General features: G+C 42.4%; 1 protein-coding gene across 1 annotated transcript in view; it reads right to left on the bottom strand.

The window, feature by feature from the left end:
• Window positions 1-14516, bottom strand: part of KCNK2 (potassium two pore domain channel subfamily K member 2) — a 201536-nt gene that overhangs the window by 180699 nt on the left and 6321 nt on the right. The gene's annotated exons all lie outside the window — the stretch shown is intronic.

The raw sequence follows: 14516 nt of genomic DNA on the forward strand, positions 1-14516 counted from the left end.
GACAGAGGGATGGCAATGATCTTAGCCTAGTTTACATACTTATAAAAATTAAAACTAAACTGACAGCGACATGTATGGCATCAGGAAAGCATTGACACAGCAACACCAAAAATCAATTTCAGAGTCCTTCCCTTCACAAGTTAGAATCAGCAGGGAGAAATCACTTTTTGCTTGCTCTACAGGAGTAAAAAACGATTTAACATTTATTTTAGGTATTAAATGGTTAGATTTTATTCTGGATGCACATTAAGGCAGATCTGCTGATTAAGGAAGGGCTGATTTTATTAGATATTTGTTAGAGCAGATTTCCTATAAGGAAATAAATGCAGTATATGGCAGAAACGTGCTGGGATGTCCAAGCTCTTTGCTGTGCTTGGCCAAAACCTGACAGACTAAATCACACACGGTCCTAAATTTCTTCCAGTTCCCCAGTCAGGGAACCTTCCTTCCTTCCATCCAGTAACCATCCAAACCTATCATTCTAAGGCACAGCAATTGTTGCTTGCACTCAGCCTCCAGCTAAGTGGAGGCTAAGTGAAGCCACTTCTAAGGGCTTGTCAAGATGGGCAGGCTCAGGAAAGCAAATAAAAATTAATCAATCACTTCCAAAGTGAATTAAGATAAAGTGGCCTTAATTTGGTGTAACTCTAAATGATAGGGTCCACACAAGGGTTTAATGCAATTGAATCCACTTTCAAGTCACGCCTTTAATTAATTTGAATCAATTTTCCTGAGTGTCCCTGTGTAGCCACGGCCTAAACTGACACAATACAGTTCAGTAATCTGAACAGAATGATTTCTTTTAGGAACATAGGCTGTCTTCTTCCCACTCCATCAGCTAGATCCTAAGTCTGTCATCTCTGTGTTGCACAGAATCCTGTTTTCTGTGAATGAATAGGTTTATTGCATAGTTTTGAATAAACGCTTTGGGTAAAATTTATCCCAGGGATAACCTTGTTGAAATCAATGAAGGTAATCCAGCATGAATTTAGCCTTTATTTTCCACTCCCTCCATCGGTTTTCTACTACCAGCAAGAAACATGTCTAGTTACATCAACAAATGTTTTAAGAGTTTTCTGTAGCAAAACTCGTGTGTGTGTGTGTGTGTGTGTGTGTGTGTGAATAAACTCATTACATGTTAAATAGTGGAGGTGCATTTTTCCTGTCCAGATGTTTTACTGATAAATAGCATGGCATGAAACTTGTTAATCATATGCTAATATATCTTCTTAGCTGCTTGTGTCAATATGGTGACCTCACAGCCGCATGGATTGTTCAGTAAACGACAAGTGATCATATACTAGCACTAGCAGAGCTCTTAGTTACCATGGTGACTGTAGCTATATAAATATCTAATATAGCTAGCTAAAGAGATGGTGCTCTCCTGGCTTGCTTTATCACCTGGATTCCGTTTATGCGGTATGTTTGTTGACCACTATGGATACATACAGAAGCTTTCCTTATTTGCTGTATCTAGACCATAGTTTATTGTCTCATTAACATGGATGTAGATGAATAGGGTTGCTTAGAGAAGCAGCACACCTCTAATTAAAGTCCTAGGCAAATTGAGAGAAATCCTCACTTTACTGTCGCTATCAGGAACTCTCCTATTGATTTCAGTACTCAGTGATATTAAAGCTGTTGTTAAGTATGGCTGTTATGAACATTACATTTGCCTCTCTCTGAAGAAAGGTAAATAGCCCATGGGACATTCCAAAGTGATTAAGGGAACAACCTGGGGACCTAGCTGACATTCCTTCTCTCAATTAAAAACAAACAAACAAACCAACCCCAAATATTGCTGAAATTGTTGCTCTATTTGCCCACACACTCAATACACAAGTATCTAACTCTTCATTTTCAAAGGGTATGGCTACACTGCAGCCTGGAGATGTGATTCCCAGTGTAGATGGACAGACTTGCCCCCTAGCTCTGCTAGGGTTGTCATGCTAACAATAGCAGTGTGAATGTTGTAGCATGGGTAGTGGTTCAAGCCTGCCCGACGCCCTGGGTCCAAGCTCTGGTGGCTAAGCCACTGCTTGCACAACAGCATCTACACTTCTATTTTTAGTGCTCTAATTTGAGCTGAGCTAGCCCAAGCCTGTCTACCCATGCTGAGAATCACATCTCCTAGCTACAGTGTAGATATACCTGAAAGGGCCAGAAGTTTTCTGACTGACTTCAAAGGCTTTAGATCAGGCACAAAGTGAATTATTTTTCACATTGTATGTGCCAGTTTTCATGGTTTGAGAGATAAGCAAGAAATGAGCCACTAGATTAGGACTAGCATTCAATACCCAAAAGTGTCATAACTTGCTCTGTGGCAATTAAACAGGAGGCATTAGCTACTCCCAGATTCTTCTTGTCCCAGACCTATTACAGTCTTTACCAGCAGACGTAAAGAAGAAGTAAAACAGCATACGATTTCCAGTCACTGCTTTATAGAATTGAAAAACTGCATCCTAAAGCGTGAGCCTGGTTAATTTAGTACACGACTTACTCAAAGCATCTAAGGTACATTAGAGTTGCTGCAAACTGCACAGTGTTTACACTGATTTAGAGGGACATTAGGTCAAGACTGTCAGGAGGTTTGGTTCACACAGCCCAAATAATCTGCATATTAAGGACAATGTTAATTTCTCCCCACCTCGGGCCATCTTGACTCTGCTCCCCAACATACCAGTCAGCAAACAGAAACTTCATACCCTCCCTGCTTGTGAGAGGAGACCAATACCCACCAATGGACATGGGACGAGTGGTCTAGAGGTCTAGACCCAAGGTGCAGGGAGTAATCCTGCAAGAGGATAGAGGAGTCTTCTTTCTCTTTATGCCACTACACATGTGGCTGTGAGAGGGGCAGCCACAATCTGACACTGAAAGACTTTAGATTCAGGAGAAAAGCATCAAGAATGAAGACAAGTAAGGTCTCAATGAGATGGCACAGTTCATCAGTCTCTCCTGTATGGACTGCAGAAACTCAAATGATAGAACAAAATGGAGGTAGGCAATTTTGGAGGTAGGCAATAGAGACAATTTTTAGAGCGTTAGAGGTGCAGTACACAGCAAACAGAAGGTATCATCCTTTTATAGCTACATACAGCACAGAAGATGTAATAAGTTAGAATGGATGGGTGGTGTTGAGGTTAAGTCCCTGGATGGGAAGTCAGGAAATCTGAGTTCAATTTTCAGCTTTATCCCACGCTTCACGTGTGACCTTTGAACAAATAACTTAATCAGTCCATGCCTGTCCAGATGAAAAATGGGAAGAATACCTTCTTGGTCAGTCTAGTCTATTTAGATTGTAAGATTTCTGGGTAGGGCTCGGTCTTACTATGTTTGTACAGTGCTTAGCACAATGGATCCCCATCTCTGATGGGCCCTTCAGGCATTGCTATAATATTATAGCTTCCTCTAGCCTACCCCTTCTCCTGGCATGCAAGTTACATCAGCTTACAACTCCCTTCTACTTACTGACGTATCACTTACATCACCTCTGGATGAAAATCATTACAAAAAAGAAGAATGCACACATGAGCGTGCGGTAGGCCTTTGGCTGATTCACACTGCACTTGATTTATATCTGATTTGAGGGATAAGGGAGCATGAACGTTGTTCTGAGTCTCTGCCTTCAGCAGCTGTAGAGAAAGGGAAAACCCAAATACGTTTTAGGAAACGGTTCACTAGTCTATAATAAGAGATCTACAAAAAATAATGTGATATAAATTAACATAAGCTAGAAGAATGCCAGGAGTATTTTTACACCGTATACACTGTGTTTCAGCACAGCAAGCCACATTCATCTCTGGTGTAACTCCAGTGGAGGCTTTTAAGCAGGGATGAACGTGGCTGGTTATGAAGTTGTGTTCTGATCTAAACAAGGCCAGCCACTGGGGCTTGTTGTACAACTTTAGGGTTAAGTATCAGCTTTGCAATAATTAATTACTGAAGGAGGAGGAGTGGAATGGTGTGAGCCGAGAGTGCATTTCTAGGCCACCCTGCTAGCAGGGAGCGGAGCACAGCAGCAAGCAGAGAGCATCTCTCACTGTATCCTGTGGTAGAGTATTCATTCCTGCAAGGTGTGCAGCCTATCTTGGCATACTATGGGTACATCTACACTGGGATCAAAGACCCCTGGCATAGCCACAGGTGGCCAGAACAACTGACTCAGGCTTGTGGGGCTCGAGCTGTAAAACTGCTGTGCAGACATTCAGGCCCAGGTTGGAACCCAGACTCTGGGATCCTTCCTCCTCTCGGGGAGTAACCCAGAGCCCAGGATCCAGCCCAAACCCGAATTTCTAACAGCAATTTTACAGCCCTGCAAGCCCAAGTCAGCTTACCTGGACCAGCCCAGAGTGTGTAGATGTGCCCTATGCTCTACCCCATTGGTCCATAGAGATCACAGGGGCAGCTACTAGGCTGCCTCCCCTGCTAACCACTTTATCCCTGGACTCTCGGCTCCCCACTAGGCAGCATAAGCCTTACACCTCTGGTGGAGGTAGAGTTATTGTGTTGGTGTAATAGGGCCCTTACAGCAGTCAGAGAAAGGCTGTAGTCTGTAGTTTAGACACTGACATAATTAGCTCAATATAAGCTGCTTTATGTCAACCTAACACTGTAATGTAGACCAAACCTTAGGCTAGGAGAGTAACGTGACTAAATTCTTTGCCCTGTATAAAAAGGGACACCCAAATGACAGATTTCCCATGTTAGGACACAACTTTTAAATTTTAAGGGAACAAAATGTTATGATTAGGCTTGAAAGGATTAGATTTTTTCAGTTGGTCAATACTGATTTCACCACACAAACTGACAAAAAAATATTTCCATCTATAATCAGAATTTACAGATAGAAAAGAAAAATGTTGCTTGAGAACTTAGAGTTTGACTTAAGGCTATTTACTTTGTATATTTTGACGTGATGTTGAAAATGTGTGTTTTAACAGTTATAAAGCTTAACTTTTTGAATCTCAGCAGTTGCTGTTATTGAATTATTGTCTGGACCCTCCCAACCCCGACTGTCCTTCCCTCCATTACTTTTCTACAACTCTGAAAATGTAAATAGATACAAATATTTAAAAGTACTTAAAAATAAACATTGATGTTATCTGTCAAAATTATAAAAAAAATAAAAAACTAGGTTTTGCAGAATTCAATACATTTTTCCTAGGTTTGTTTTGCAGATGTATAAAGTCTGCTTATGGACAACTGATATTTGAACTCTATATTGTTATTATTTTAAACTTCTTTTAGCTCTTCTAAATGTTTGAGACCTAACTAAGAGTCTTGTTGCAGACTTTTCACTCTGGTTTACATCCTGTTGCATTACATAGAGAACCAATGTCTTGTAGCTCTAGTGGCAATGCTTAGTGGACCAGATTTTGCCCCATTATAGCAGTAAAACACGCCAGTAACTTTGTATCAGATTATAGTAAATATTAATATCCAACTGTTATACTGTAGGTGAGATTGTACTCAATTTAAATATTTGCCTATACAGAATTAGAATTACCAGTACAGTACCTGCTCCTGAGAGATTCAGCCCATGAGTCGAATCCTGCTCTGCAGTGGCAAAATTCCACAGACGTCTAAATCAGATTCAGTGAACCTAATGCAATTATATTGAATTCATTGGAGTTATTCCAGATTTTGACTGGTGTGAGATCAAAGCTATGCCCACTGCCTCTTTCTCAAGCACAACTATTTTGCATTACTGTAGCTCAAAGACATTCATACTGAATCACTGCTGTGATAAGTAAGAATGCAGGGTAAAAACATCTTGGCTGTTAATGACAGTTATGGAAGACCTTTCCCACTGGCTAGTGGAGGAGTCTTATTCCAATAGAATCTTTTTAGTCGGATAGTAAAGGAACAGTTATTTTGTCAGCAACACATTACAAACTAGCTTCAAGAGTTTTACTATTTGAAAAGCTTTATTCCTAGGCTTGTCTCTTATTAACACAAAATGATTTATTTATTTAAAAGTGGTCTAGCACACCCCTCTGAAGCTGGTTTGGTTGCATTTAACAGTTCATTGCTATTGAACGACATCAAGACCAGATAAAGAAATATTGTGCTTTATAACTAAATGCTTTAAGTTGTACAACTGGTGTAGGATCTTAAACACCCTAAGCGACTTCAGGACTGCTGTGGCAGAGCACATGTTGTCCTTGCATGTCCCCCACCTATACTGTAAGGCGAGGGCAGAGATGCAGGGATTAGCTAAAGTGCAGGTGCACCAATAGGAAGTTTCCTTCCAACAAGACAGTTCTCTGCTGGGCATTTGCAGCTGGATTATGGCCCCTTTGTGCCATCTGAGGGGTGCTAAGAGGCAATATACCAGGTTGTGACTCCAGCTCTGTAACTTATCAAATCAATTATTTGCATTCTAGGAAAAACAGAGTAGTTCAATGTCAGAGCTGCATGCAGCATGTTCATACACAAAGTGCTGTAACTGGGCTCCAGTAGAACAGATTATATGAATGACACCAGAAAACTAACAATTTATGAGAGACGATTGCACACACTATATGTTTAGGGCCAAGTGAAAGCTGATTTGGAAGCCACTATACATCCCCCTCTACCCATGCGGTGTGTCTAGTAGACACCCCCCCCCCCCCAAATACTTTAAAGTATTTTAAAGTACTTTAAAGAGACCTTATTGAGGGCACAAGGACAAATCATCCCGATGTGCAGAAAGAATAGCAAATATGGTAGGCGTCCAGCTTGGCTTAACAAAGATGTCCTTGGCGAACTTAAACGCAAAAAAGAAGCTTACAAGAAGTGGAAGCTTGGTCAGATGACTAGGGAGGATTATATAAACACTGCTCGAACGTGCAGGAATGAAATCAGGAAGGCCAAAGCACAATTGGAGTTGCAGCTAGCAAGGGACGTGAAGGGGAACAAGAAGGGTTTCTACAGGCATGTTGCCAACAAGAGGAAGATTCGGGAAAGTGTGGGCCCCTTACAGAATGAGGGAGGCGACCTAGTGACGGAGGATGTGGAGAAAGCAGAGGTACTCAATGTCTTTTTTGCCTCTGTCTTCACAGACAAGATCAGCTCCCAGACTGCTGTACTGGGTGGCACAGAATGGGAAGGAGGTGAACATCCCGCAGTGCTGAAGGAACGGGTTCAAGACTATTTAGAAGGATTGGACATTCACAAGTCCATGGGGCCGGATGCAATGCACCCGAGGGTGCTGAGGGAGTTGGCTGAGGTGATTTCAGAGCCATTGGCTATTATCTTTGAAAGCTCGTGGCAACAGGGGAGGTCCCTGAGGACTGGAAAAAAGCAAATATAGTACCCATCTTCAAAAAAGGGAGGAAAGAGGATCCAGGAAACTACAGACCGGTCAGCCTCACCTCAATCCCTGGAAAAATCCATTTTAAGGCACTTGGAAGAGAGGAAGGTGATCAGGAACAGTCAACACGGATTCACCAAGGGAAAGTCATGCCTGACCAACCTGATTGCTTTCTACGATGAGGTGACTGGCTCTGTGGATGTAGGGAAGGCGGTGGATGTGATATACCTTGACTTTAGCAAAGCTTTTGATACTGTCTCTCACAGTATTCTTATCAGCAAGTTAAAGAAGTATGGGTTGGATGAAAGGACTATCAAACGGATAGAGAACTGGCTAAGCATAGGGCTCAATGAGTAGTGATCAATGGCTCCATGTCTAGCTGGTAACCGGTCACAAGCGGAGTTCCCCAGGGGTCGGTCCTGGGGCCGGTTTTGTTCAACATCTTTATTAATGATCTGGAGGATGGGGTAGATTGCACCCTCAGCAAGTTTGCGGACAACACTAAGCTGGGGGGAGTGGTAGATACCCTGCAAGGTAGGGATAGGATACAGAGTGACCTAAACAAACTGGAGGATTGGGCCAAAAGAAATCTAATGAGGTTCAACAAAGAAAAGTGCAGAGTCCTCCACTTAGGAAGGAAGAATCCCATGCACAGCTATAGACTGGGGACCGACGAGCTGGGCAGCAGCTCTGCAGAAAAGGACCTGGGGATAACAGTGGATAAAAAGCTGGATATGAGTCAGCAGTGTGCCCTGGTTGTCAAGAAGGCTAATAGCATATTGGGCTGTATTAGGAGGGGCATTGCCAGCAGGTCACGGGAAGTGATTATTCCCCTCTATTCGGCATTGGTGAGGCCGCATTTAGAATACTGTGTCCAGTTTTGGGCCCCCCACTACAAAAAGGATGTGGACAAGTTGGAGAGAGTCCAGCGGAGGGCAACAAAAATTATTAGGGGGCTGGAGCACAGGACTTATGAGGAGAGGCTGAGGGAACTGGGCTTGTTTAGTCTGCAAAAGAGAAGAATGAGGGGGGATTTGATAGCAGCCTTTAACAACCTGAAAGGGGGTTCCAGGGAGGATGGGGCTAGGCTGTTCTCGTTGGTGGCAGATGACAGAACAAGGAGCAACGGTCTCAAGTTGCAGGGCGGGAGGTCTAGGTTGGACATTAGGAAAAAGTTTTTTACGAGGAGGGTGGTGAAGCACTGGAATGGGTTACCTAGGGAGGTGGTGGAATCTCCATCCTTAGAGGTTTTTAAGCTGAGGCTTGACAAAGCCCTGGTTGGGATGATATAGCTTTGAGCAGGGGGGTTGGACTAGATGACCTCCTGAGGTCCCTTCCAATTCTAATGTTCTATGATTCTATACTCTTAATTCATTCAGAGACAAGGATGAGGAGTGTAAGCAGCTTCCATTATGATCAGTTTGAAGGTTGCTTGCAGAAGAAATTTCTGAAGCCTCTACCCATCTTTCCGTTGGTGCTCACATTCATCATGTGTGATCAACAGACCACATAGAATAGAATCCAAGGAGAAGGCCTGCTAATGCTCCTTGATTTGGACTTCATAACACTCTGTATCTCTAAGTAGGAGTCTAGAATCCCTTTATTCACTGTTGTGATATGGTGATTATCCATTTTGTATGAAGCATGCCTTGTGAGGTATCATTTTAAAAGTCTTTATCTGCTGAACATTAATATCCTGGTGGATTGTATGTGCTGTCATTATATGTGAAGTTTAAAGTATTGCTATGTGTTACTGAAATATGTTGTGAGATGCCCAAAGCCAGCCTTTCAATTGCAACAAAGGAGCAGCCAGATACATGCTGGAGGACCATTAAAGGGCCTCTCCCACCAGCCATCCCAGAGACTTCTCAGAGAGAATATGTAGGCAATGAGGACTGCCTGACCAATAGGAGCTGCCTAACTCCCACCTTGCAGCAAGGATCTTTCTAGCAAGCTGGAAGAAGGTATAAAAGAGAGAGACAGTGACATCATCACTTGACCTCTTCCCCCACCCCCATCTCAAAATCTGAAAGAACATCTGGAAGACAAAGACTTTGAACTGGGGAACTGGGATCCCAGGCAGGAAGGTAGTCCTAGCCTGTGTACTGATGAACAATAACCTGCTTGTACCATCTGTCAGAGTGAGACATTGTTTGAATCATCTCCTGCTTAGACTAAAAGTTTAGGACTTAGAATGCAGGTTTACCTTTTATTTTCTTAAGGTAATTATCTGACCTTTATGCCCACCACTTATAATCACTTTAATATAATATATATTATAATATAATCTTTCTGTAGTTAATAAAGTGGTTTTATATTTTACCTAAAACAGTGGGTTTTGGTTGAAGTGCTTGGGAACACTCAGCCCAGGTTAACAAGGGTTCTTGCATACCCACTACCCTTCTGTCAGAGTGGCGAACTAGGCAATGAGCTTACGTGGGCCAGGCTTCTGACCAGTGCAAGACAATACAGTTCTGGAGTGCAAGGCTGGTGAGCTGCAGGGAATTGGCTGGAGCCTCTCTATTGGTAGTTCATGAGTGACAGGGAAATCATTCATGTAACTCAAGGTGCGTCCCTGCCTGTGGATGGCTGTGTAAGTGCAGTATCTGCCCAAGGTTTGTTGCTTGATATCAGCACAGTGTCAGAGACAACCCATGCTGGTGTGGTTGGAGGGCTCAGCGGTCCCACAGTCCAGGATGCACCCCAGGGACCCCAGCACAGATTTTTCATTCAATTCTTTGAGCACTTGTGCCATCGTCACCATAGGAGAAAGCAGATGAAAAGTAAAGTTTACCTGGAATGACAGGACTCAATAGTTCTATAAGCTAGACTGATTTCCGCAACAGTGGTGCAAATCCAGAGAAATTCCAGTGACTCTAGTTACAGTACTGAAACTTGTAGCAGATCAGCCACTGATCCTGAATGCAACTCATAATTCAGCATTTCTTTGTTTAAATGAGCTTTTTAAAATGCCACTTGGTGGATTTTGCCTTTTCACCAAGAAAACAGAGTAGCAAACATACGTTAAATAGTGTGTCTTTTCTTTATAAAATAAAGAATTCTCATGAAAGGTGCCAGCTGATGGAAATCTGTCTCCAGAACAAGTATTTTATAGACAATAGTATTGTATATGCTTACTCACCTTTGTAAAGCACAAGCGTTGTTCATTTATATTATGTATATTCGCAGGAAAGAGCCCCTTCTATTTGTGTGTTAAAATACTGTTTTAAATAAATTGGTGCAGTATTTACTGTAGATGGTAAAAGTCAAAGTTCTCTGTTTATAACTCCAGTAGCAACCTTTTGTTCCTTTATTTGGCTGCTTGGGATTTCGGAGAAGGAAATTATACTGATAATTATTTTCCCTAGAAATTCAGGGCAGAATAATCACATCAAATCATTTCAGTTAATTTATGCACTGTTATTTGTTCCGTTGGTCCATTTTGTCAGGATGACCATCATATTCAATGTCCTTGGTACATTAGCATCCTGCAGTAATGTATTTAAGTTGGGCATTTTATTGTATGATAATAGAATGATATGCAAGATAACTAAATATAAAACGTTTGGGGTTATTAAGCCCAGGATTTGTTTCTCCTACATGTTTGCTGATTTAAATGTAACTCAGCAGCAGATTCAAAACACAATACAATTTACTCATTACAGGCCAAATCCCAGGGGCAGCAGTCCCAGAAGTGCAGAACCCTCAGTAGTTCATTGGCCCAGACAGGCTCTGTGGAAACAGATGGAAAATCCCAACAAGAAGGAGCTGAGCATATTTATCCTTGGAGGGAGGAAAAGAGAGAGAAACATTCTTACCTGGTTACCCATCCTCTATTTCTCTAAAAGGGTGGAGTCAGATTCCATCTAACCCATCTATCATACATGAGAATTGAGTCCTCCGGACCAATGTCTCTAGAAGACATAGGCATGCACTTCACTTCCCCCGACATCCAGAAAGGTGAGATAGTTCTTCCACTCACTGACAGGAAGTTAGGGAGAGTCTGACTACAGACTCAGGCAAAATCCTTCCTTAGCCTATGGCACTAATGCATGAATTGAATGAAGAGTAGGCATACTGGCTTTGGCAAGCATGCCAAATTAGAATTTCAGTTGCCTTCTTCATTATTAAAGAAGTAAAATCTAGATTTCAGTGAGGCATTTGATACAGTTCCACGTGGTTAAATTGGAAAAGATGGGGATTAATATGAAAATTGAAAGGTGGATAAGGAACTGGTTAAAGGGAAGACAACAACAGGTCATACTGAAAGGTTAACTGTCAGGCTGGAGGGAGGTTACTAGTGGATTTCCTCAGGAATCAGTCCTGGGACCAATCTTATTTAACCTTTTTATTACTGACCTTGGCACAAAAAGTGGGAATGTGCTAATAAAGTTTGCGGATGACACAAAGTTGGGAGGTATTGCCAATACAGAGAAGGACCGGGACATCATACAGGAAGATCTGGATGGCCTTGTAACCTGGGAGTAATAGAAATAGAATGAAATTTAATAGTGGAAAGTGAAAGGTCATGCATTTAGGGACTAACAACAAGAATTTCTGCTATAAGCTGGGGATGCATCAGTTGGAAGTGACAGAGGAGGAGAAGGACCTGTGCGTATTGGTTGATCACAGGATGACTATGAGCCACCAATGTGATGTGGCTGTGAAAAAAGCTAATGCGGTCCTTGGATGCATCAGATGAAGTATTTCCAGTAGAGATAGGGAGGTGTTAGTACCATTATACAAGGTGCTGGTGAGACCTCATCTGGAATACCATATGCAGTTCTGGTCCCCCATGTTTAACAAAAATGAATTCAACTTGGAACAGGTGCAGAGAAGGGCTAGTAGGATGATGTGTGGAATGGAAAACCTGTCTTATGAGAGAAGACTCAAGGAGCTTGGCTCATTTAGCCTAACCCAGTGTTTCTCAATTGGTGTTCTGTGGAACCCTGGGGTTCCGCGGGAACACTGTTAGAGTTCCGCGAGAAAGTGACATCGCGCCGCTGAGAGCAGCTGTTCTCCACGCTGCCGAAAAAGGGAAGATATCCCGGATTTTTCGGCAGAGGGTATCAAGTATGAGTGTAATTTCCCCGCAGAGCCTAAAGGGTTCCGCGGGGAAATTTAATTGAGAAACGCTGACCTATTTGTTTGTATATAATTTGCTTATTTCGACATTTTTTTTGGCCCCATATGTAAAAATACTGTTAAGAGTTTGGGGGGTTCCGCAATTATTTATCGAGTTCAAAAGGGTTCCGTGGCCAAATTTAATTGAGAAACACTGGCCTAACCAAAAGAAGGTTGAGAGGAGATATGTTTGCTTTCTATAAATACATTAGAGAGATAAATACCTGGGGAGGGAGAGGAATTATTTAAGTTCAGCAACAATGTGGACACAAGAACTAATGGATATAAACTGGCCATCAGGAAGTTTAGACTTGAAATTAGACGAAGGGTTTTAACCATCAGAGGAGTGAAGTTCTGGAATAGCCTTCCAAGGGGAGCAGTGGGGCAAAAAACCTAGCTGGCTTCAAAACTGAGCTTGATAAATTTATGGAGGGAATGGTATGATGGGACAGCTTAGTTTGGCAATTGACTGATCTTTGAGTACTCATGGTAGATATGCCAATGGCCTGTGAAAGGATGGTTAGATGGGGTGGGTTCTGAGAATTTCTTCTTGGATGTCTGCCTGGTGAGTCTTGCCCACATGCTCAGGGTTTAACTGATTGCCATATCTGGAGTTGGGAAGGAATTTCCCCCCAAGGCAAATTGGCAAAGGCTCTAGTTTTTGCCTTCCTCTGTAGCATGGAGGACGGCTCACTTGCTGGTGTATTCTCTGTACTTTAAAGTCTTTAAAACATGATTTGAGGACTTTAATAACTCAGTCGTAGGTTAGAGGTTTATTACAGGAGTTGGGGGAGTGAGGTTTTGTAGCCTGCATTGTGCAGGAGGTCAGACTAGATGATCATATTGGTCCCTTCTGACTTTAGAGTCTATGAGCAAAGTGCAGGGAGCAAAGGCAGGGAGCAAACAAGGTGACCTTCAGTACCCCAAGAACCATCACCCCTGTGCATGATTTCTTTGACATACTGATTTAAAAAGTTTAGCAGCCTCACTTAAAAACTGGTGAATGTTGTGACTGGGTTTCCTCCTGCACCATTAGTGGGAATGTGTCTTCCTATTATAAGGAGCATATCGAAGCCTAAATGGAACTTCCGGAGGGCAGAATGGAGCTCCTTTACAGAGCACTTAGAACAGAATGTCATAACCATCTTATTAAAATCATCGCCATGGAAGATGCAAAAATAGTCATTTCTGTGGTGCCATTTTTAAAGCTGCCAGTGCAACAATTCCACGCAGCTTTCCCCAGTGTACATTTCAGGTTTGAATGAGGATTGTGCAAACTTGCTGAGGCAGCATGAGCAGTCAGGTGATCCAGAGATTGCAGACCATTTTACAGAATCATTGGATGCCTCTCGCCAGGCTTGATGGGAGGAACAACAGTGGCGCTTGACTTTACACGGTCAAGCCAGAACAGCTGGCGCTTAATTTGTCAACTAGGTGTGGCTCAACATCCATGTGCACAAAGCAGGGCAGCAGTTATTCCAAATCAGATTGCCAGTCATCAGTTGAAGGTCACCAAAGCTCCTGTTGACAGAATTGTTTGACAAGTACACGATGAGTGGTGGCGTTACTTAAGGAGTAATCCAGCCGATAGTAAGATGGAGCCATTCACTAGTCGAACTGAATAAAGTGCTGAATGATTTAAAAACTGGTACAGTTCCTGAATATAATAGAATTGCACTTGAATTAATTAAAAATCTGTGTCCTCGCACTCAGGAATAGCTCATTCAGTTTTTCAAAAGAGTTCTGTGGGAATTCAGACTGCCTAGAATCCAGCACCAAGGGAAGGTCATTGCCTTGCTGAAACCTGGGAAAGATCCACATTTGCCCTTGAACTTCAGACCAATTTCATGTCTAAGCTTCGGCTTCAAGATGTTTGAGTGTCTAATTTCACAAAGAATTTCACCATTTGTGTAAGTCACGTTGGCACCAGAACAAGCTGGTTTTCACCACAGTCATAATACATGTGATCAAGTGTTGGCACTTACAACTTTAATCAAAAATGGATTCCAACATAAGCTGAAGAATAGTTCAGTTTTCCTTGACCTGACCACGGCATAGAATATAGTTTGTCACATGGGCCTTTTGGTGATATTGT

The sequence above is a fragment of the Emydura macquarii genome, unplaced genomic scaffold (genome assembly GCF_026122565.2).
Source record: "Emydura macquarii macquarii isolate MOO-44397 ecotype Brisbane River unplaced genomic scaffold, CSIRO-AGI_Emac_v2 contig_2676, whole genome shotgun sequence".
Classification (NCBI taxonomy): domain Eukaryota; kingdom Metazoa; phylum Chordata; order Testudines; family Chelidae; genus Emydura; species Emydura macquarii.